The sequence below is a fragment of the Leguminivora glycinivorella genome, chromosome 13 (assembly GCF_023078275.1).
Source record: "Leguminivora glycinivorella isolate SPB_JAAS2020 chromosome 13, LegGlyc_1.1, whole genome shotgun sequence".
Lineage (NCBI taxonomy): Eukaryota > Metazoa > Arthropoda > Insecta > Lepidoptera > Tortricidae > Leguminivora > Leguminivora glycinivorella.
Genome location: NC_062983.1, coordinates 689,666 through 716,200, shown reverse-complemented (window position 1 = coordinate 716,200; position 26,535 = coordinate 689,666). Strand labels below are relative to the sequence as shown.

The following is a 26,535-nucleotide window of genomic DNA, read 5'->3' as shown; positions in this document are numbered from 1 at the left end:
ATAAACTAGTCGGTCACCGGCCGAAAAAAATCTATTTTATAAAAAATGTATACGTACTTTCTAAACTTAGTTAGTACTTATGTACTTATGTAACAATACTGCCAAATTACTGAAAACTCGAGAAAATTCTGCCCTTAACCCTCATTTTCCTGTGATACTCCATACACCCTAAAGGATACTGATACACTCACAGTATCTGCTTAGCCTCGAGGTTAACTGGTAGAGATGCTTTAAAGCATTAAGTCCGCCATTTTGTACTACAAGATTTTTCTTTCGTGCAATAAAGATTAAATAAATACGCAATAATGTGTCATCCCACATGCATTTTGCAATAAGATGTCAACTCAAAAATTTGACAATTGAAGTTGACATTTTATTGCAAAATTCATGTGGGATAACACATTATTGCGTATCAGCATCCCTATAACCTAACTCCAAGGTCGGCTGTTCGCGTTTTTGACAGGCGGTAACTGTGAGGTAACCGAGAGCGCCCCGGCGTCACTTTCAGCGGGGAGCGGAAGTGGTCATACTGTACGATAGTAGGTACTCTTTATTATACTGTGACCGAACTCTACAATTGCGATATAATTTAAAGAAAGATGACCGCAATTTCACTAATTTTGATATTGATATTCCCATTAGGCCCTGTTAACCCTTCAATTTTCCCATGCATGCGACATACCCCATAGGCCCATACAACCCACTAGTCGGGCGCCGACCGCGAGGCAGAGCGCACGCGCGGACTCTTTGTATTTTGTTTACAACGCCATTCGTCGCCGAGCCCTCCGCCCGGACCGAACGAATATTGTGGACTTGTGAAGTGACCGATACTCCGGATTGAAAGGATTGCTCGATTTCACGGGTAAGTTTTAAGTTAAGCCTTTTCAGTCATCTACAGGTAATACTAACTATTTTCATATTTTTTCGTGTTTTCCTTTATTTAAGTCGAAAGCAATAAACTAGTGAAAATCATGCCTTGACTTCATTAAATAAAAGAATTGTGATAGTGTGTGAAGAGAAAAAAAAATTACTTACCGTGAAAATGGATTTTCATGTTGAGTTTTTGCGTGTGATTGAAAAGTTTCAGGATGCAGTATTTTTGTGAACACGTTAGTTATGATACCTACTTAAGTGCATTTAAGTATTGAAAACATATGAAATGTTAAGTTTAAGATAAAAGATATTTTACCTGATTTATGTACATACATATGTATGAAAAACATATTCAGAGATTTTCATTAGGGAAAAAATTGTAGGCGAGTTTCCTATACGAAAAGAAAGTCTACATTATAAATAAATAAAAAAAAAACTCAAATTAAGTGTTACCGATAGTACACATATTTAGTAAGTAATAAGTATGTAATATGAATTTATTTATTTTATTTAATGATTATAATAAATTACTTCGAAATATTACGCTCTATCTAAAATTTTTGAACATACCGGTCATATTTATAACATATCATCAGATCTTAGTCCGCCTAACATGAGCAAATAAAAATAAGAATTTTGAAAAAACCCCCGACCGCAACATAGTTGACCGATTTCTTGAAACATGGCTAAGAACACTCCCGACTAACTCAGCTTTCAAACAAAAAAAACTAAATCGAAATCGGTTCATCCGTTCGGGAGCTACGATGCCACAGACAGACACATACACAGACCGACAGACAGACAGACACGTCAAACTTATAACACCCCGTCGTTTTTGCGCCGGGGGTTAAAAAAAATACGTTTATCGAAGACTTGGAAAATGTGCTTTCTTTAGTATTACGTATTACATACCTATAACTAAAATGGCTAAAGCTTGTTTGTGAAAAGGGGAGCATGTCAAGGTCGTCCGATCCCCATCGAGGGTAAACTAACACGGAACAAACTGCCCATAAAATGTGCAATAAAAGCTCTAATTAAACCTTGCATTTTTATTGCGAAATGAGTAATACATGTAGAGTTACATTTTATTCGTAATAAGTCGTAGATAATAGTACTAGCCTACATTAGTATTACGATACAAGTGCAGAAAAGAAGTTCGAAACGAGTGGCGATTAATTAAAACACGACCGAAGGGAGTTTTTTTAAATCGACATGAGTTACAAATTTCCTTCTTGCGCGCGCAAAATTCATTAAAATATGTCGTTTAAGACGATACACGAGGAGTCAATTCTCCATACAAACGCTCGCGACTATTTCCTCCCTGGTTTTTGAAGATAGAGCAATGATTTTTTTCAACACAGATTATTATTATTTTTATCTGTGTCGGTCCGTTTTGATTTTTTTGACATGTTTATTTTGAAAGACGCTAGAGCCAATGAAAAATTTCTAAAAACGTCCTTTTCCATTATGGCGCAAAAAAGGTGTGATACTCAAGATTGGTAACAATTAGCCAAAAAATCTAAACGTTCCGACACAAATTATTTCATTTTTATTCAGATTCTCAAATTTCGTTCCGATTGATTAAGTTTTGAAGGAGGAAACAGTCGAGAGCGGAACCTCGATTTCTCAATATCTTTTAACTGAGTTGTTCTTAATGGACATTTTTTTTCGATAAATATAGTTAATAACATATAAACATATTAACTAAAAGTTAGTATTTAACTAAAATTCCCAAATTGGAACGGGGGCTCATTCCATTTTAGCATTTTCGCTCCTGTAGCGTCTTAAAATGCCACTACTGCAATTTCTTCTATTTAAATCCGTGAAACTAGATAAGACGGACTTTGGGTTGCTATTTATTACCTATCCGGTTCGAAGGACCATGTTCAATATACATTTATAAATGAGTAGGTTTAGACTTTAAGAATTAGCTCAAGATACGAATTAGAGTTCGGCTAAGATAAGTGTCAATAGATTTTGATAGCCCCGCCTTTGCAAGGGTTAAAGTCATAGTTTCGTTAAAATTTGACGTGGTTTGACGTTTAAATTATCATTTGCACGCATATTTGTTCCTGAGTCATGGATGTTTTCTATGTATATAAGTATGTATTTATCTATTTAAGTATGTATATCGTCGCTTAGCACCCACAGTACAAGCTTTGCTTAGTTTGGGGCTAAGTTGATCTGTGTAAGGTGTCCCCAACATTTATTTATTGATTTGTTTGCACTAGCGAGGCTGTGAAAACCGTTGCAAACTTATCGTGGATTACCTATATGAATGGGATACATCAGTGTCAGAAAGAGATTTTCGTTTGAAGAAACATCGTTTTTGACTTTACACTGACATCGTATTCAAAGCAAATTTTATTACGTGTATTAAAGTTTGAATCAAATATCTTTTTATGGATTATACCCGGAAAACGTTAGAAATACAAGAATTTACTAAGTTTTCATCTATTTACGTTGACATAGTAACGATGTATTGACACAAGTGTTACGTATCCAATACAATAGGGCTTTAATTGGCGTGAGTAGCGGCCTACTTCTACATAATAACCTATTCAAGTTAACTGGAAAGAATGCAAGCGAACTCGGTCTTTACAAAAAATATTTTTGACGACAACTTTTAGGGCAGTTAACCATGCCATTTGGACAACTCGACGCTAATTTACCATGTTTAGCTTTAGACTTAAGGGCCGTTCAAGTACTACGTAAGCAGATTTATTACAATTATTTAACCCCCATCCCCCTTGTCAGCCAAAGTGAACAAAGTTCTTACCCCCACCCTCATGCTTGCGTAAACATTTTCCTATTAAAATACATATTGTTTTTCCAAGCTTAAGTAGAAAATTTGTGCAGGTTGCCAATTGTTTAAAAAAAGTAAATAATTACGGACTAAGGATGTGTGTTGTATTGTCACCTTGGCTAAGCCTACTGATGTTTTCTGAATCTGAATAAGCTGTGCTGTAAAGAAGCCAGTCCTTCAATCTTACTCTATCACTTTTCGTTTGCTTCTGCTAAGGAACATATTTTTCTCAAACATGCAATGAAATATTGTCTTTACGTTCCTTAAAATGGGCTGGGAAGTATCGCTTTTTTGAGGGCAACCACTCGAGAGGACTGTAAAGGGATTTCATATTATTTTTTAGGCCTAGGCCTGCAAACTGCAAAGTAACTTTTTTAAGTAAGCTGTCAGTACTGTCATGTCATTTTTTTTAATTTTTGTGTGACCTGGATACTTGTCACACTTGACGTTTGAGTGTATTCCAATTTGGTTCCAAAATGGATCCTAGCGTATCGTTCACAAACAATGTATTGTTATGTAATTTTAGAATAAGCTTTTTATCGTTGACGTTTGCACATGAAATTCGTTTAATTAGTATTCATAATGTCTATTTGTATTTTGTCACTTAATAAATAAAATATTGTCCTTTAGAGCATTTTTTTTTATTTCATTGTATGTTTGAGAAAAGCACTATACATGCCTCGGCGTGAAAACGGATTCCCGGCCTCGTATCCCTATCCGGCATATACCCACTTGGCCGGAAATCCTCATTTTCCCGGCCTCTGATGTAATGTACTATTCTAGGCATCCAGTATCCTAAAGGAATAAATACTGTTTTCTAACGCAATAATTTGTTCAATTTCTCAATGTCACGACTGCGTTGACAATACTCAGTAGGACAGCGATACTTCCTGTCCTCAGTTATGACTCATATTCATTCATTACAGCGATCGATTTCAACACCTGATCTGCCAACGGCTTGTAATCTCTGCCGTTACTGAAGCGTTTCAGACTATAAGTAGGTACTAGTACTTACAGGCGTTGCTACAAAACTACCGCAGTCATTGCGAACCATGTTACTTATTTAACTGGTTAACTGGAAGAGATCCCTTAAAGGGACAAGTTCGCTTTTGTACTAGTGATAAGCTCTTTTTCTTGTGTGTTGTATTATTTTCTTGTACAATTTGAGTTTCATGATACAGTCACTAGACCTTAGATTTGAATATTATAAAAGTAATCCTTAGTTAATTATCCTGTTAAACCAACGTTTAAAATGTAATTTCAATAACTGTTGATTTAGGTAATACCTAAAGTTTGTTATTTTTAAGCCGACTTAATCAAACTAGATGTATGGCTTATAAAATAAATAAGATTAAAAAAAAAAAAAAAAAAAAAGTGTTTTGCTACTACTAATGTACTACTACTACTTATGTACTATCAGCTGCAAAAGTGCATGGAGAAATTATGAATGAATTCATTGATAAATTCGCCATTAAATTTTGGCAATAGGTGTTACATAAAAGTATCACATGGACCCCGGTGGGGTGTGGCAAAGTCCCCAAAGTCCTTGCGTATCCATAATTTTGTGTCCGTTTTGCGCCCTCTAGTGTCCTTACTGGGCAGCTCGTGAGGGTTAAATAATGAATTAAATATTCCCTGTGTGGTGACGGGATGAAAATTCACCACCCCAGGGTGGCTAGCCGAATGGCACAATCGCTCACGAAACGCTCACGAAACGAAGCGCTAGTAGATATCTATCTCTATCGCGCTTGCGTATTGGCGCGACAGAGCCAGCGGCGTATCGCTTTCGTTTGGCGTCGGAGAAATGCCATTCGGCTACGGGGCCTGTCCTCCCGTGAGTGTCGTAGAAGCCAACTGGGAACGATGTGGGATCAATTCTGTTGTGAGCGATGAGCTAGCATCCTGTTGTATGTAACTGCAATGTCACAATGTGTTGCTGCAATTATCACAATTATTCACAATATAGGCTAGTTTCCTACTAGTCAAATCAGCTCCTTTTTAAGAACTGTCAATACGATTTGCTAATATGGAATTACTATGAAATACTGAGGAGTGACGTCACGTTAATTAATTTACTTTATGTCTTTCTCTTTGACTTATTAAATAGAAATTATGTTTTCCCCTCACTAGGTCGGAAACACGTGTTTTGTCCTTCAATACCAGCGGGTAAAAACGCATTTTATCCACTAGTGGGTAAAGTAATTTGACCTTGGATAAAGTCAAATTAACTGCTTTAAAATTGATAAAAGTAGGTGAATCTAGTAATAAAGACGATTTACCACCTGTGGAACTACTGGAAGCAGTGATAAACGCATTTTTTGCGTTGTAGTTTCCTCGCTATAATGAGGGGAAAAGTTTTGTGTTACACTCGGGTGCAAATGTATTTTACTTCTCGTGTGGTAAAAAACTCGCAAGTTCAGGATTCTATTCTCGAACCACTCGCTTCGCTCGTGGTTCAACTATAGAATCCATTCACTTGCTCGTTTTTCAATTCCACACTCGGCGTTAAAATACAACTTTGCCCCCTTGTATAACAAATAACTATTAAACATAACTGCTGTCCATGTTTTTCTTCTAATTATGTGGTGCTTTATTTCGTGCACTGCATAAAATATTTTATTTTAAGTATAGGAAACTAGCCTATTTCGTTTTTCGGACCCCAGGCCCCCATGAGCCGCGGCAAATGCCGGGATAACGCAAGAAGGATGATGATGACAATTTCGTTTTCTTTCAACCCCTTCATTTCTAAGCGCCACTGAAACTTCAGCAGTTTCATGTTCTGGAAAACAGGCGCGGTGTGAGTTTATGTAGGTATGTAAAAGACGGGCAAACAAACAGACACCCACACACACTTTCCCATTTATAATATTAAGTATGGATTACAGGACTGGTGACTAGAGGTACCTATTGGACCCTTAATTAACGTTTGTATCACGAATCGAACCGAAGCTGATAAAAAGTGGATTAGTTTTTCCTTGAAATCGGTCACGCTCGGGTGTGTAGGTACTATTTAGCGACGCTGAGACGAGTAGGTAGTTCGCGACAATATTTCTTTTTCTTTCCTTGTCATAAAAACTGCAGATTTGTTACGTGTACACTTGGATTATAATCGATTATTTTCGTTGTTAGGGATTGTACAATTTTAATTGAAACACATGACATGACACCTTTTATTAAGTCTTGAGTCTTTCATCTAAAACATAGACACAGAACAAGTGTATAACATAATACTCGTATCGTCTCTACTAATAGTGTTTTTAGCCTTTAAAGCCGTTTTGTTATTTAAACCGTTGTTGACAGCATGTAACCAAGACCAAAAAGTTTAGAATTAATTCATTGAAAATCAGAAATATAGTCACTAAATCATCAGGGTGCGTAGCCGAATGCCACAAACGCTCACGAAACGAAACGTTCGTAGATATCTATCTCTATCGCTCTTGCGCATTGGAGCGACAGAGCCAGACTACCTTTCGCGGCGTTTCGTTTTCGTTTCGCGTCGGAGAAATGCCATTTGGCTACGGCACCTCGTCTCGTGTTCAGGAGTAGAGTAGGTAATAAAAACATAAAGTACATAGCATAAATCTGTATACTAGATAACATAGTAAACAAGGGTATACATTTCGAGGGTTGTTTACATCTTTCAAGGATAAAGTTCTAAGTATTCATCCAGCGTCTATGAAGATGGAAAAGGGATAAACAAATCAGTATATTCCATTTTCGTATCGATTTACGGGATTAGTGAAAGAGATAGGTTGAGCTCTTTCTGTATATGTTTTATAAGTAAAAGAGAAAGGAGAATCTACGTAGACCCTGGCAACAAACCCTTTCCTTATACCCGGTCGAATATTGCCTTAAGTTAGTTTTTATATTAGGTCAAATTTAATTTTAGGTCAAATCTGTGGATAAAATAATGTCCCAATATTTGGCGCCTTATTCCAAATTAACGTTGCACGATTTGTTTATCTTTATACAGTCGTTCAGTTAGATGCCATTACTTTATATTATGTCATGTACCTAAGTACTTACTGCAAATACAAAAATACAGATACAAATTGAAAATGGGAAACTTGTCGAATAAATATGTAAAACAATTTCTATCCTAAAATAGGTACATAAGAGTCATTTTCAAAGTTCGGAAGCTCACCAATTTTATTCACCGATTTCTCAATATCGTAAACGCAGACGAAGTCGAGTGAATAAGCTAGTAGCAGTGCGAGTATGAGGAGTATTGATATGTTGTGTGCTAATGCGCCGTGCATAGGGAATTAGCGCCTACTTGGCTGCGTTACGCGGCTATCCAAATAAATTCATTGCTGAAGTGGCCTTCTACAACTTAGATAAATACCTACATTAGTAAGTATTAGGTACAGCGGGGCAAATCTCGACTGGGGGGCAATTGTAACTAATCCATTATTTCCATTATTACACTATGATGTTGAGTTCTACATGCGTCCACTGAACACGCCTACTATATATACACTCTATTTAATAATGCGAACATTGTAAAACATGGAAAAAATGGACCAGTTAAATTTGCCCCCCAGTCGAGATTTGCCTCGCTGTACCTTACTATAGGTACCTACAGACTACATGAGCATAGGTATAAGTACTCGCATCTTCGACATACCGGACTTTTGAAACGAAATGAAATGAAATCATTTTATTACAATGTCATTGTCTTACAGCCTGGCTTAAGAGTAGAAATGGAACTGCTAACTAGTATTAAATACGTAGGTATATATTAGATATAATTATGTATGTAGTTAAGTAATATTAATATTATTGAACTCCCCATCGGCACACAAACCTCCTTAAGTTTTTGCCAACGATGGGTCTTGTGTAAAAAAAAGTGTAATTTCTCTTTTATTATCCAATAAATAAATAAATAAAAAACATTTTTTTCTTACAGCATCACTTACTGTTCTCATACAAAAATGACTCAATATTTGCCACATGCAAAACGGTTTACATAGACTGTGGCGCCCCGCCCCTATTAGATAATTTCTACTTACTCTATTTTGCAGTGGTAGGTACTACTAGACTTTTATCGTCCTTGTAAGCCTATAGAAATAAGGAAATTTAATTAAAAATTATCATTCTTATATTTCAAAAATTTTAGTTAGGTAGGTACTTTTGTTTTTGAATTTGAGTTTGTTGAATTTTTTGAAGTATGTGGAATGCGTGACATGGAATATATAGGTCATGGTTTCTTTGCTATTCTGATTAAAACCAGAAGCTGGCACGACATTTATATGAAACCGCAACAAAGCGGCAGCGGCGGCAGAAACCGCACAGGATTGAAATAGTCTCGTTTGCGGGAACGTACCTACTCCCACACCACTGTACTGATATATCTACTAAAGAAGACAGTAATTAGTTCAGGGTTTGTAGACCAGTTGAAATCGATCACTCTTCGTAGCTTAAATGTTCGTAGTTATCGGTCTTTAAGAGGATACGGTAGCGAAAATGCTAAAATTGAAAGGAGCCCCCCTTTCAACTTGGGAATTTTAGTTAAATATACAAGTGTTATTAACTAAATCGAAAAAAAATTGTCCATTAAGAACAACTCAGTCAAAAGATATTTCAAAAAAATCTTTAAAATCGAGGTTCCGCTCTCGACTCTTTCCTCCTTCAAAACTTAATCATTCGAAACGAAATTAGAGAATCTGAATAACAATGAAATAATCTATGTCGGACCGTTTAGCTTTTTTGGTTAACTGTTACCAATCTTGAGTATCACACCTTTTTTTGCGCCACAATGAAAAAGGCCGTTTTTGGAAATTTTTGATTGGCTCTAGAGTCTTTAAAAAGCAGAATATCAAAAAAATCAAAACGGTTCGACACAGATAAAAATAATAACAATCTGTGTCGAAAAAATTCATTGCTCTATCTTCAAAAACCAGGGAGGAAATAGTCGAGAGCGTTTGTATGGAGAATACAAACCTAACCGTATCTACTACAAGCTCTTCGGGATTTGTGCGACAGCTTAAACTTAGATGCCTTTCGTTTGCTACTGAGCGTTAATGATTGTGAATTTGACTAAGCCGACAGAACATACCCGAGTCAAAATGAGTCGTCTCTGCTTACTTACTACTACCCTACTACCTACATGGCTGGCGCGATAACCCAAAATGAGTTTTGGTCTCCAACACAAGAGCACACCACCTTGCTCGGTCTTGGTCGATTCTGCTTACTTGCGGCTCAGCCACGACATTGGTCTAAGCGCGACAGCGGTGAGCGGCAACCATACGTGCGAATGAAAAGTCTCATCGCTGTGTCTCGCTCCAATGTATGGCTGCCGCTCACCGCTGTCGCGCTTAGACCGAAGTCGTGGCTGAGCCGTTAGGGAAAAATATTACGTACATCTGAATTTCAACACATGGAAAACATAGTTTAAGTAATTTCTTTGGTTACGTTTTTAAAGCATCACATTAAGTTAGCCAAAGCATAGTTAACTTTAACAATAACATACTAATTTTGTTTGTATTGTACAAACCGCCTTAGTTTACGCGTGCATTCATAGTGAAACCATTTAAACTAAAATCACCATTTTTAACATCTTGTTGGCTCTTCGAAAACCATTTCTATACAAAATAAACCATTAAAGTGATTCATTCCTTTCCATGCGGAATAGTTAAATAGGAAACTGCCCGATACCAACAATAAGGTGTCACATTGTTATGATAATGATCTGTCGGTGTCGAATGAGACATTTTCAGTCGAAATGTATCATATCGGTGTCTTCATCTTATAAAACATTGTTCGAATCGGGCAAAGCTAAATATTATCCCCCTTATTCATAAACGTTCACTAAAGTTATCAAGCCGATAAAGTTCGTTTGTCCCTTACTATCACACTAATACGTCGGAAAGGGACAAACGAATTTTATCGGCTTGATAACTTTAGTGAACGTTTATGAATAAGGGGGTATGTCTGTATACCGGGTGCCCGGTAATTAATGGACAACCTTTTAACCACCAAGAGGGCACCTTATACTGGTCCAGAAAATCGACATTAAGGTTTAGTAAAAGTCGCCTGGTTTTCGAGATTTTCACACTTTTAAAAATTTTAGGTAGTATTAGAATTTTAAAAAGTGTGAAAATCTCGAAAACCAGGCGACTTTTACTAAACCTTAAAGTCGATTTTCTGTACCAGTATAAGGTGCCCTCTTGGTGGTTAAAAGGTTGTCCATTAATTACCGGGCATCCTGTATACCTGTCTTGTATCGGTTTACCTACTAGTTGCATTTTTATGTTAATAAATATTTCTATTTCTATGACCATGCCTAAGAAACACAGGATGTTCAGACTTCAGAGTACGAGAAGCAGTGTGTGACTAGTGTAATGAAATGCTCATCATTCTTATATTATTTATTTTTATTAAATTCCGAACATCCGTTGTTGGGGTGAGGTGATTAGTCCAGTCCAGTCATAGAAAAGTGCCTAAAATATGTATACATACCTTAATGTACACACAATAAAGTTCTGTATAATTATGTACATATTTTTGCCACTTTGTCTATAGTCACAGCTGCGTTGTTGACTGTACCTAACGGTTTATTTTTCGCGTCGAAACCTGGCTGCTCATAAACTCCATTTTATTCGCTATAAATCGCTTTATAAGTTTATAATCTGTCTGTCGTGTCAGGCATTGCTGAGTGGAGACCATTTCGGCCTCTCATTTCTATTTCTACTGTTTTGTTTTAAGTCTTTGTGTTTCTATTTCTGATGTTTGTAGTGATGTAAGTAAGTAAGTAAGTAAATATTTTTGTATTGGCTGAATAAATGAATTCTATTCTATTCTATTCTAATTACCTACTACCTGCCTCTGTTGTACTCGTACCTACTCGTAGTGTGAACAATTTCACAGTGAATCAACCTCACTAAACGCATTACTGTATTACAGCATTAGCGCAGTTTTCCGACAATTCCGATCATTAGTATTACCTACAGTCAGCTTGAAAAGTAACGCATCAGGGCATTTTTAGAATTTGGGACCCCCCAATTAGCGAAAGTTGTTAACAAAAGTTAACTCTTTGTCAATTTTGCGACGATAATTAAAAATGAAATTTTAATAAAAATATTGTTATTGTGTTAATTACATACATTCAGAATGTGAAAAAAGTAAATTTTTAGCCAAATTTGATGCTTAATTGTCGTCACATAACTGACAGCGAGTTAATTTTTGTTAACAACTTTTACTAATTGGGGGGACCCAAATTCTGAAATTGCCCATCAGACTACGCGTATCTATAGCCTCCTATTAAGTACGGAGGTCTGTAAAAAATAACAAAATACATACCTAATTTCGGTGGTCCGAATTTGAAACTTAAAACTTAAACTTACACATTCACGTCAAGCCTGCGGTAAACATATGCCACACACTACTGGCATGCCAGCGGCGTACAAAATTACTGGTAAATGGCTGACCTGCGAGTATTTTGTACGTTACTGGCATGCCAGTTGTGCAAGCACCTTGACACTACAAAATAGGCTAAGATGCATGTTTTTTGAACGCGGCTGGCATGCCAGGGGAGGGGACCGATTTTTGAATCTGGAACGCATGAATTCGCCGTTCGAAAGTCGTAGCATTACGTCGTTTTCCACAGACTTCGAACGGCGAATTCATGCGTTCGAAATTCAAAAATCGGTCCCCAGTTCTTGAATTTCATAACGCGACTAAATTTTCTAGAGCTACTGTGCTGCCTCTTACAGTTGCGTTACAAAGTTTTGTTTTTATTGTCTGTGAGTGTACAGCATTAGCTTAGTTTTCCGACGATCAGAGTAGGAGCAATTGCTGATTGGCGTAATGGCTATGGCGTTTATTGTTGCTAGTTCCGTGTACACAAGGCTCGTTCTATTACTGTAATGCGGGAAAATGCTTCAGATTTCATTCATAGAATAATAGAACTATAGAAATAAATCTTCAGGCGAGATCTGATGATGGAATAAATACATAATAAATATTAAAGCAAGCGCGGATCCAGCTTCGTGCCCTGGAGGGGGGGGGGGGCACGTGGTCTATTTGTATGGCCAACCTAGGCTCCGCCCTGGATCCGCGCATGTATTAAAGAGACATACTTACGTAACTTGACTAAGTCCGGTTATGAGATTAAATAGGAAGGTATGTAAGATATATCCATGAGTCAGGAGCTAAATAAATGTCACTATTCATCCCACAAACTGATGCCCTTACCGGGATTCGAATTAAAGATTCATTTAGTCACTTCAACCTTTCAAATATTTTATACCATGCATGAAATAAAGTACCAGATAGATAATAAGAAGAACAATATGGATAATTTAATAAATCGGATACAAATATTTTAGTAAAGGAATTGACGTCACTTTAGGTAGGTCGATTTCATGTTAATCCTATATTAACAATTCGTTTTATAGTTATTAAACAGAAACTGATTTGACTGGCAGGAAAGTGGTCTATTGCCGTTATCTTGTAAATTTTGCCAATGGGACTTATTTGGAAAGTACAAGTGCATATCTGCTTGTTGTCACTGACTACAACAATTGGTAATGATCACGCAAGGGCACAATTAAAACATTAAAATCCTTTTTAAATGCCCTTAGATAGAAGACCTGCAATTATTCTATTCACAGTAACAAACGAACCAAATTAACGAGTTACGCAAAAGAAATCATGGTGAAGACGTAATGATAGTCAATTATTTATTTATCAGAAACGATATCGATACCACATATTTTGAATTAGAGCGGTTTCGATGGCTGAGATACGCGTCATACTCGTGAACGGGTGCTGTCTGTGAATACCGGTCTGTGTAAGCTTACCTAATTAGTAACTTTAATTTTGATTTATATTATACTAGCTTTTTCCCGCGGCTTCGCTAGCGTAAGAAAGAGACAAAAGTAGCCTATGTCACTCTCCATTCTTTCAACTATATCCACTTTAAAAATCACGTCAATTCGTCGCTCCGTTTTGCCGTGAAAGACGGACAAACAAACATACACACACACATTCCCATTTATAATATTAGTATGGATTAGGACCCTTTTTTCGGTTCTTGTGTTTCCTGTCTTTTAGTGAATATTTTAATCATATGATTTTGACTCTTGGAGATCCTATACATCTCTAAGAAGAATTAGATTAAGTACCTATACATTTTATCTTTAGTTGTGACATTTACAGTCATTTGGTCCTCTAAAGTAATTTGCCTTTTTTTGTATTTGTACTTCGTATTTTAAATGTAGTATTAGTTGTAATTCGACATTTAGAGACCTTATACATCTCTAAGTAATTGTATTATTAGTATTGCCTCCGTGGCGCAGTTGGAAGCGGGATGGCCCCGGCAAGGCCAGAGGTCGCAGGTTCGAGTCCTGCCGGAGGTGCGAATTTTCCCATTTTTCCTTTAGTTTAAAAATATGTATTATCGCTCGCAGACGTATCTGCATGATAAAAAACAAATTTAACAATTAATATTTGAGAACATTTTGCACATTGATAGTATCTTTAACTAAAGTAAACGCATTTAATAAAAGCTCACAATTAACTCGTCTGCGGCAGTAACGACCCCTTTATTAGAACCAACTGGCTGGAAACCATTACGGAATGGAATTGAATCGCGAGTATTTTAGCTCTTCCTGCGGTGCTAGCACATAATTGGCGCGACAGTATCTTGCGCAACATACATCACACGTCTTTTTTTAATTGTGTGTATGTTAATGACATATGGACGTGTAGTCTATGTCGCGGCGACATAATCTTGCGCCAATCATGTGCTAGCCTTGATGCTGATAACGTATTTAATTTTATACTTCACAAGAAACTATGCAATCCAATCAATGTACAATTGTACATAGATTGACTAACACGTATGTAGATATGGAAAGTCCAAGGGTTTTCGAGTCAAACTAGCCATATAGAATACAAATGCGAACGCGAGCGTAGCGAGCGCGAAATTATCTTATACCTTTAAACGAGCAATTCTTGTATATTTATTTATTTATATATATATATATATATATACCGACGATCTCGGAAACCGCTCTAACGATTTCGCTGAAATTTGTTATGTGGGGGTTTTCGGAGGCGAAAAATTGATCTATACTAGCTTAGCCTTAGATCCCGGAAAACGCGAATTTTCGAGTTTTCATGCGTTTTTCTTTCGCGTTAGTAAACGCAACATATGGTAGTTAATTTCACCGACCGCGTATTGGCTGAGCGTAGCTCAGTCGTAAGAGGTCGGTCTAATGTTCGCAAGCACATCGCAGGTGTCAGGGTTTCGAATCCCGGCCATTGCAGAAATAAAGTTTTTTTTGTATTTATAAGAGTTTTTTTTTATCTAAAGACGTGATATATCATATAATAAAATAGAACCGAGCGAAGCTCTGTCGCCCAGATATTTTCCATATTATAACACAATTAAACGTGGGGAAATGTAATAAGTATGTGAAAGGACAGATTGGGACAGTGTTCTGCACATACACCATGTACTGTATGAGTCATTACTGTCATCAGCCACTTCGCGTGCAGTGCCCGGTTAAGGCGGCTTCACACTTTAGGACAGTAATTAGGACAATGTCCCTTCCACACGCGAGGGGCAAGAAACTACAAACGTGCTAAGCCAAGTTCGCGTCCTGATCGTATACTGCGTTGTGACTATAATGTACAGATGTAATGCGGAAAGGGTTTCCTTCGTATTTTTCCGGAAACGTTCGTATTTGTCACGCTACTTCAGTCAATGTCTCTTGTACCTACTGAAGTACTGAGACTGACTGAAATAGCATGACACGTTCGTAAGGTAAAATACCCCATAATGGACGGTGATGCCATTATGGACAAAAAAACACAAATCCTTAAAAATAAGTATCTAAAATAAGTTTCTAAAAACTGACGGCTATGTACCATAAACTAGAGTTGTAGAGCTGTTTAATTTTGAAGTTTTAATTAATTCGGTTATTTCTGAAGGATTTGGAGACAAGATAAAAATCACCAGTTTACTGAAAAAAATATCAAGACGAATTCTTAGTAATGTTGCTAAGAGAGATGAGTTCATGTATAAAATAATAAAAAAATAACGCACGGTGTAATCTTGAATGCGTTTTACTTACTGCATTAATCATGAGATAACGTTTAAAACATACTAGTTTGTTGCTCCAAAGATATAAAGAAATGACGTTATTTTGCGAGTGTCCATTACTGGACCCGAAAAACTGCCTACCTCCTATGATGGACAAGGAACAATTTACAAAACCAAAATTTACAAGAAACAATCCTATGTTAAAATAACCCAAACTAATTGTATTTATGGTGTATAAAATTGACTCATTGCGTATCAGTTGGCTTTAAAAGTAAAATTTTAAACTTATTTCACTGTCCATAATGGGGGATCCATTACTGGAGAACTGCCGTCCATAATTGGAGAAAAAATACCTAGTTTTAATTTGTTAACTATGAAGAAACCAATAGGAGTATCTATTCTGCAATACGCTTGAAATGTAGAAGAAGGATAGGACATTCAAAATTTAACACGCTTGGTGGTATAATTTTTACATTTATCAGTGAAATATCAAAAACAGGCGAATTTTTTTCTTAAACTGTCCATGATTGGGTCCGTCACCTTACGTTTCCGTAACAATACGAAGGTAAATCTTTTCGCACTACATCTGTACTGTATATAAGTAGTATATATATACTACGTTGGTGGTATGACGGTAAGCTGTCACCACAGCCTATGTACACATGGCTGGAACATCAGAGTGTAACACATACCGCTGATTTTAGCACACCGCTCCCTAACTATAACTCCTCAAGTATAAATGTAATAACCCTTCTACTACTAAGGGTGGACTAGGCAATTTAGGTACTCTATGCCTCAGACGATTTATGGATTTGCACGTTCTAGTTAGATGGGGCAAGCAGATTGCCTACACGACATACGTAGAAAGCTTTTATTTCCCAATAAAAAATATGGCACTATAGCAACAACGTCATTATTTAACATTGTTGTATTTTGGTACCAGTTCACACTATGTATACTTCTTTATGCTTCGGTTTGACGACCGGTCTAACCAAGTATGTGCTACTCTGCCTGGTAAGCCGACAGTCCCTGGGTTCCAATCCTGGCTGTATCGAATACTTCTTTAGTATGGTACCAACCTTGTCTGTCACTCCCTTGACATAGGGCATAAATGCCGGTCGTCTTGCAACATTCGGATGCTTCTTCGCAGGCTTTCGTCTGATACAGACAGAGGATACAGACTGTGTACATGCCGTTGTCGAGGGTGGCGGGGCAACTAAGGTCAGCAAAGGATGTTATTCCATATCAGACGCCAGGCGTTTATAAGATTGACTGTAGCTGTGGTAGTTCTTATATTGGAGAAACCAAACGCACCATAGCGGAAAGGCTCAAGGAACATATCGCGGCGGTCAAAAAACGACAAATAAATAAGTCTGCGGTTGCCAAGCATTTGCTAGAGTCAGGACCAAACCACTGGATTGAACTGCATAATCCCAAAGTCCTTTCAACTGAACGTCTTTACTATAGCAGGAAAGTACGTGAAGCGATTGAAATCAGGAAACATCGTAATTTCAATCAAAATGAAGGGCAAGGGATTTCATCTTCGTGGAATCCAGTGATTAGCAAGTGTAAACGTGAGAAAACTTCCCGTCCCATACCATCGGATGTCGTGAGTGTTGTATATAGGCGGAGTGGCAACCCTAGCGTAAAAGTGACTGATGACAATCAAGTGCGGGTAGTTCGAAAAACTCGTACAGCTAGAAGATGTTGATACAACTCCCAGCCAGTCTACCCGTGACCACGGACGTAATGTCATATCCGAAACGTCGGGTTAAATATAAAACGTAAGTTTTACGCGATTAAGTCCCGTTTTAATTTAATAATATAAATAAGCTTTCTTGCTTAGCGTTGGGTCAATCTGTGTAAGAGTTTTTTCTCATTATCCAATCCGACATCTGGATTTAATAGTTAGTCAGAAAGTAAGATGGCGGACCCGATTTTCTTTTATTATAAATGCGCTTACTCATGGGTACAGACTATTAGCCAAAGGCAAAGACGTGGCCTAAGATGCCGATTTGAAGGTTGCCGGGTTATATGAGCGCGGAAATATAGCCGCCGGCAAAAAAATACCACTCCTTGGCACATGCCAGTGCTTGGAGCTTTCACATGAAAACTCTCTAAATATTAATTTCCTATAATATTTATTTATTTATTGGTAGCAGTCTAGAATCAAAAATAATGTATTTTATCTGTATCCAAAGCCCGCTAGCTTAGGTAGGAAAAGGAATACCAATCTTGGTTAGCGGCACAACGGCGCATGCGTTGCATAATGCGTGTCTAACGCAGATCACTTGACAGTAGATGGTACATGCCTTGCACTGACAAATATGTGTAGGTACCTACTCTACTTAAGCACATAATTTATTTACTAAAGGTGTTTATTAGGTAATAAAACTTAAATAACATAAGCTTACTCTAAAAAAAAATGCAAACCTAATCTAAATTAAAATATATCTAAATAGGGGCCCCCGCGGCATTGTGCCAAAGGTGCTGGCGGTATTCCCTCGCAAAATAGCAATGCTTATGCGCTGCGAGAGAAAGCCGCCAGCTCTCTGGTCACCAGTGTTTATTGCATATTAATCATGTGTCACACATCCTAGTTCCTACACATTGCAATTGACCATGCAGCCACTCAATTGCTCAAACATTTTCAGTGGACTCTACATATTATCAAGTAAATATCAAGTGACAGCTGGTAAGTAGAGTTGCCAAAAGCATCTGAGTAGGTAGAGTGCTTCATAAACTGTTGGTGATCACCTCAGTGTTACTTAAAATCAATGTTGTTGGCAGTAACAGTATGCGCATTGCGCAGTCATATTTTTTTTCGCCATCCCTTAAATTCTGAAATCTTATTACTATTAGAACTATGACATTGATTGTCCCCACCATTTACTATTATAAATTATAGCACCTACTTATTTGTAAAAGAGCCTTGATTTACACAATATATATTTACTCAGAATGGGAGACGATCGGGCTGTCAAGAGAGCGTTCTTGGGTCGACCGGCTGGTGGCCGCCCGGCGGGTCGACCCAGGTACCGCTGGGAGGACAGTGTGGTGGAGGATCTGCGTCGGCTTCAAGTCAGAGACTGGCAAGAGGCTGCGCAGGATCGGGACAGGTGGCGATCTCTCGTTTCGGAGGCCAAGATTCACTTTGGATCACTGAGCCACAATAGTTAGTTAGTTATATTTTTTGTACCATCAATGCTTAGTTTAGGAGAAGTGGTCTGTGGCATGCGCACACGCATCAGATCACGTATGTGGTCTTGCTCAGGTCTTTAGCCATTGTCCTGGCTACATACTCCTGCATAAGTATACTTAGTCAACCAATTGGGCCACTCTACAACCATGTTGAAATGACAAGCAGTAAGAGATTTCTTACAATCTGATTTATAACGTCACTGTGACATAGTTCTAGTTAGGGTTCCAATTGGCTGACTGTACCTAATAGGTACCTAAGTAGCGTCTGACCGCGGTTTTGATAGCATACTTGGCTTGATGCAACTCTGTACACCAAGCTGCAGGGAACTAAGAAAACTTTCATTTTGATCTTGACACAAAAATAAAACTAGTTCCTAGAAGTAGGTAGGTGTTCATTATACAATCAAATCGTAACGTCATACTTACATGATATTATAAAGTTAAACCTAAACCTAACCTAACGTATAAGACATTTCATAAATCATAAACAAAGTGACAAGTTATAAATTAAAGGGATTAGTTTTAGGTTAAAATATTGAATACTTACCTATAGTCTAAAACTCTAAATAAAATAACTCCATAATTTATTCAATCGTATTAAAATCCGAATCGTAATGTAGTTTAATAATGTAAAACACGAAGAAGTGTAGGTACAATCAGTTGAAATTATCCGTTCGTCGAAATTGGAATATGTATACATAGGACTTTTCTAGGGTCTAACGTTTCGAAACAGGATTGCATCGGCGTCTGTGTCACCTTTTGCCATCATTATCAAACTACCCACTCTAGGAAGTGGCACATTGCCTGAAGTGGCTCAACTTGACATAATGGCGCCAAAAAGATGCGTGGCAAGTAAATGAGCGGATTGACAGGATGTCCTCTTTACTGGACTAGTTACGATAAGGTAATGAAGCAAGGTAAGGAAGACTGGCTGGAAACTTCCACGTACCAAAGGTACTTGGTTTTTGTCATCCCGGGTATACAAGAACTATTATTTATACAGGGTGTCCCGTATACCAACGCCAAAATTAAAAGATATTAAGCGATTTTCCACCAATGAGATGTCTTATCCGTCCGTCTGTAGGTAGTATAATGAGTAAAATGTGGATATTGTCGATCACTTATACCTCGTAACGAAACGCTACTGTCTTTGTCGAGTTTGTCACATAATTGAAGAATCAGGGTACAATACAAACCGTCTCGTTGATTACAGCAGAACCTCGTTAATGCGAACCCTGTAAATTCAACCCCTGTTCGAATTAGTGAACCGTTCGGGTTACCTATACATACATAGTGTAAATAGGTTATTACTTATTTTGTATTAAAGTACAAATAAAATTGTATACTTAATTGAAATGCGTATTTATCTGTAAACGTATTATTTATCAGAATTTCCTTTATAATCCGATATTTTAGTTTACCGGGTAGTATTTTATGACAAATAAATAGCTTTGTCACGTTTTTCTCGTAAAAGCAGAAATAGCGTTCGGATTACAGAAGGGTCGGATTATTGAGGTCCTATTGTATTGTCACCTTGGCTAGGCATTAGCTTATTAAAGTATAGGTACTATCAGCTGCAAAAGTTCATGGAGAAATTATAATTCATTTTTAACAAGCAGAAACGTCTGCTAACGATTCTAAACATTTTTATATTAAATAATTATTATTTTTAAATGAATTTATTTTTTTTTATTAAAGGACAAAATGGAAAAATTTACGCTTCCGGCGGGACTTGAACCCGCATCCTTTTTGCAATCCGTGCAACCGTGCTCCAGTGCCGTTACAAGATATAATAGTCTGTCGGTAGATGGCGCTAGACGTCACCCCAAGACGTGTGTACATAAGGAAAGGCATGGAAAGATTTGCGATGTCCGGCGCGACTTCCGTAGCTCAATTGGTTATGAGCATTGCACGGATTGCAAAAAAGATGCGGGTTCAAGTCCCGCCGGAAGCGTAAATTTTTCCATTTTTTCCTTTAATATAAAAATTATAATTCATTTATAAATTCCCCATGCACTTTTGCAGCTGATAGTACCTATACTATGAGTATTTTTACTATAAAGAAAAAATATACCTATTATAATGATGATGAGGATATACAAAACTTATAAGGACAATGTTTATTTCAACCAGCCTGTATTCCTAAACTTCTGTGTGACAGACCACATAATACATACCAATAGTGACGCAAACGCGCATAACAATAAGAAAACTATCGATATCTAATAGTAGACCGTCGATCGGCTCATTTGCACACAATAGTTAAACCGATATTCACTGCGACAGCTTAATTATACTTCGTAGCTAACCAGTTTAGTTCGAAAACTCGTAAAATTACCCTAAAATTATGTTTCGAATATAATTTGTTGCAAATTTTAGGGTCTACAAATTTTAATGTAATTAAAAATCATGACTATTATGTCATGTCCTATTACAGCGGTTTCGTACTACGTTCGATTCTAATTCGATCCGTAGCAGCCGTAGAAATTATCGCACTAGATCCGAAAAATGACGCAAATCGGATGACGGAGATCGGATCTAGTGTATAAATTACGATAGAAATAGTTAGTTCTACGGCTAGAACGTTGTGCAAAACTGCGTTCAGCGATTTTGATAGCCCGACCCAGCTTGTGCAAGTACCTAGAAATTAGTACCATAGAAAAAAGGAATTAGTACAGAATTTTTAAGTTTAAATTAACAATATCTGGGCGACCGAGCTTCGCTCGGTTCTATTTTAATATATCACGTCTTTAGATAAAAAAAAAACTTATAAATACAAAAACAAAAAAAAGACAAAAAACAACTTAATTTCTGGCCGGGATTCGAAACCCTGACACCTACGATCTATCTGCGTACATTAGATCGACCTCGTACGACTGAGCTAAGCGGAATCGATGCGCGCGCGGCGAAATTAACGACTATATTTTACGTTTACTAACGCGAAAGAAAAACTCATGAAAACTCGAAAATTCGCGTTTTCCGGGATCTAAGGCTACGCTAGATCGATTTTTTACCCCCGAAAACCCCCACATAACAAATTTCAGAGAAATCGTTAGAGCGGTTTCCGAGATCGTCGGTATATATAAATAAATAAATATACAAGAATTGCTCGTTTAAAAGTATAAGATTTGCTCAGCCATCAATTTTCTGCAAACTTAGCGTGGTCTGACTAGTATAATGTTTTGTGAATAGTTGTCCCAGGTTGCGAGGCAAGGGTCTCACGGTGCACGGTAGTCTATACAGTATACACTGTGCACCAATGCAATAATTATTAATGGTTCATACTTTTAATTGCTACTTGACGCCTATAATGAAGCACTATGTAAATAGTACTCGTAATTGAAAATGATTTGCTAGTCAAGTATTTTCTTATAATTTTAGTTAATTTTACAGTTTAATTAACTTACTTATTTTTGCGCGATTTGTTTTGGAGATCATTGATTCGAATTGTTTGGGTCTCATTTTAATCATTAACGCAAAATAGCCTGATTGATTTATATTATTGGTCCTAATGGACCTCGAATTTACGGTTACCTCGACTCGATCACCGACGACAGTCTTTACATATATCTTGTTGTTATTTTTTTGTATATTAGTAGGTAGATTCAGAGATTCAGCAACGTACTACGTACAGTCACCGGCAAAAATAAGAGATGATTTCTGTACCTTGTCGCTTAATCGTTTGACAATTTCGTATGACTCTTCAAACACGACGTAAAAGTGACAAGGTACAGAAATCGTCAGTTATTTTTGCCGGTGACTGTACCTATGTATTTAATTTTGCCATTGAAAGTGAAATCGAACCCGCATTGTCACTAACTCTGTTTCTATGCCTACTTTCTATGTACATCTGAGTTATAAATTCCGACATGTGCAGAATAACAAAATTGACATACAGAAAGGTCAAATTTGGATAGTTTACTTATACTTATATACGATTACTACGTTATGGATAATTTCTGTTATAATTTTAACTATGTGCACTTGGTCTAATATTTAGTGACAGTATGTATTTATCTATAGGCAACTTGACTGTACTTAAAATAAAATATTTTATACCATACACAAAATAAAGCATCAGATAATTATAAGAAAAACAGGGACAGAAGTTATTTTTAACTCCAATTTATATTTTATAAATCAGATAGAAATATATAAAGTAAATCAGTTGACCGTGACGTCACTCAATTCGATTTCATATTCATTCCATATTAGTAAGTCATTCAAAATCGTTTTGACAGTTCTTAAAAAGAAGCTGATTTGACTACGAGGAAAGTAGCCTATTTAAGTATGTATATCGTCGCTTAGCACCCATAGTACAAGCTTTGCTTAGTTTGGGCACAGAATATATAATAGTACAAGTACAGAAGGCCCACTTCTTTGATGTTCACGAAATGCCGCCTTTTTAAATGCCTACAAAATTCTAACAAAGAAACGAGCCGCACGTGCGCAGCGTCGGATGATAGGGTTGCCTATGGATTAAAACTAATTAATTCTCAGATAAAATGTTATACTATATATTCAAGCCTTGGGTACCGTCTAGGTGTATATATACTCGTACAGTATTTATATATTTTTGTTTAAGCCTTCAGCATCACAAGCCTTATTGAACTTTTCCGTGGGACTTAATCAATAAGATCTGTGTAAAATTGTCCTATTTTATTCATGATGTCTATTTAACTATGCATTATTAGCCATTCCACATGTGGACATCGCATATGAACCTTAAAAAAAACTCGCGACGTAAAGTAATACAATAGAAAGTGCGAACGTGCGTTCCGTGAGAACGCGCGCCACCCCACCCCTGGGTGGCTAGCCGAATGGCACAATCGCTCACGAAACGCTCACGAAACGATGCGCTAGTAGATATCTATCTCTATCGCGCTTGCGTATTGGCGCGACAGAGCCAGCGGCGTATCGCTTTCGTTTGGCGTCGGAGAAATGCCATTCGGCTACGGGGCCTGATTAGGCCGCGAACTCGCGGCCGCCAGCATGTACTTGTAGCGCGGCGATACAATCCCGGAGTGAGCCGCCCCTGGTTTGGGGCTAAGTTGATCTGAGTAAGGTGTCCCCAATATTTATATTTATTTTATATGTCTGCGTCAATCTATGTTCCAAGTTCTGAGGTGTAGGTACAGATTACATACTCGAGTAATTCTTTCCAATAATAATATTTGCAAGCATTATCTCTATTTGCTTAAGACTGCTAAAGTATTGTAACCCTTATTACCGGTAAATACAGGTGATCTGTTCAAAGAGTTTGTATGAATGACCCTTTGTATGTATGGGCTCGGCAGCTGGCCGGACGTTTGTGCAAATCATTTATGTACTTGTATGTCTGTCTGTATGTATGTTGATAAATTAATACTATTGATATCTTTGGTCGAAGAGTACTTATGCGGAGAACATTGCCTGAAACAAATTCTAGATGGCGCTTTTTAGATTCCCAACTATGCTAGGAACCTTTTTTAACTTATTTTTTACCTGTAACTAGAGAATGCCATGATGCATTAAGTTCACAATGTACACTTATGTGAAATAAAGTTTAAAAAGTTTAAATAATTTAATAAAAATTATAGTAGAGGTCTACCCCTTCTAGTTGTATGTGCCTACATTTTGGGGTAAACAAATAGGTTGTACAAATACAGGGTGTCCTAAAAATATTTTGTTGTAATAACAACAACAACAATAATAATTGCTCATAATTTTATAGACACTTGTTTGAAAAATGGCATTTGTCTTCATCGATTACTTTAAAGTCTAGACATTACCTAAGTCGACAATTTAGTTGACCCCCACACAGCTGACATCACCTGCCCTACCACCAGGGCCCTTTAAAAGGGTGCAGGTCAATGACCCCAGGCGACGACCGATTATTCGTTGATAAGTAGATATTAATAATTATCATGGAACTCTTGGCATTTTTACTGACTTTCTCATTGACCACTAGTGAACTTAAGTGACCTACTTTTCAAAATGACGTCAGCTGTCCTTTGGCATAGGGCTCTTTAAAAAAGGGTGGAGGTCAGAGAACCCGGGTAACGACTGATATCGGGTCGACGCCGTTATTCTTTGATAATTTTTTTTTTTTTTTTACTAATTAAAAAAAAATTAAACACACACACGTCGCTGTCCAACAGGAATTACTTGAAGTGTCATATATTCGCGTTTCCATTATCTTATCTTATCAGATAATTCTAAATGCCTGTGTGGTGACGGGTTAAGAATTTCACCACCCCCTTTCTTCCCGTGGGTGTCGTAGAAGGCGACTATGGGATATGGGTTAAATTGTGGTGTAGGCGAGAGGCTGGCAACCTGTCACTGCAACAATGCCACAGTTTCGTTTTCTTTTAACCCCTTATTTGCCAAGAGTGGCCCTGAAGCTTTAGTAGTTTCATGTGATCTGCCTACCCCTTTATGGGATACAGGCGTGATTGTATGTATGTTTGTATAATTCTAAATACATCTTACAAGACACTGTAAAATGATGTAAGTTTTACTACAAATAACTCGTTAAGTAACAACAACTTTTTAAGATTTTCGCGGTATGGGCACCGTGAAAAATGTGTCCATTATAATTTCATCTAACTCTTTCACACCAATCAATAATTATATATTCATCTCTTTCATCTATCACCACGGTTCACTAGCGCCTCTCCCGCGCATCCAACCGAGACTATCATAACTAAAGGACTTATCTGCATGTTGATAAATTGATAAAAGTCACTGTATATGAATTATATTAAGGTTTAATTTGCGAATGGATAAGTGGGTGGATTTTTTAATAGTTATTGCATTATTTTGGTAGTAACGATGGCTTTGTTAGTCAGTTCATGGCTTTATTTAGCTACTGGCTAGTATTTGGTGGCTTTGTGTTAATCAATCGTAAATTGTCATTAAATGCATACTTAAAGGGAAACAGAGCACATGACACTACTCAAGTTTCAGTGCCACTATAAGTCCGTTTTCACATTACCAATCCGATCCGATATCGGAAGGATTTCAATGGAAAAATCCAAGATGTCGGCTGTAATGTATGGGATATCGGTCCGACATCCGATATCGGATCGGATCATGTGAAAACGCACTTACTTGTATCAATTAAGTGGTTGTAAAAAAAACGAAATCGTAATATGTGTTGCAGTGACATGTTGCAATTTTACTAATATTCCGCAGTCAAATTCTACGACACTCGTGGGAAGAAAGGTGTGATGAAATCCTTAATACAGTCACAACATGGTCAAATCGTCATTCTAGTTAGCAAAACTGGATATTGTTAACATCAAAATGTAGTAGAAGCATTAAGTATTTATTTATAAAAATTAATAGTTATTTGTTGTACAAGGGGGCAAAGTTGTATATTAACGCCGAGTGTCATAAGTCGATAAGCATTTATTGCATACATATATTATTAGGTCTTAATTAGGTACAGTACATAAGAGATCAAATTATTTATCACATTACAATTAAATATGTATTATAAAGACTATTGATAGATACTGGAATTGAAAAACGAGCAAGTGAAAGGATTCTATAGTTAAACCACGAGCGAAGCGAGTGGTTCGAGAATAGAATCCTGAACTTGCGAGTTTTTTAACACACG

At 37.2% G+C, this 26,535-nt stretch overlaps 1 protein-coding gene across 1 annotated transcript in view; it reads left to right on the top strand.

Annotated features, from left to right (window-relative positions):
- Window positions 1-525: 525 nt before the first annotated feature.
- Window positions 526-26,535, top strand: part of LOC125232539 — a 64,146-nt gene continuing 38,136 nt past the window's right edge. Inside the window, exon 1 of the mRNA XM_048138247.1 lies at window positions 526-862. The gene's annotated coding sequence lies outside the window, so the exon portion shown is untranslated. The remainder of the gene's footprint in view (window positions 863-26,535) is intronic.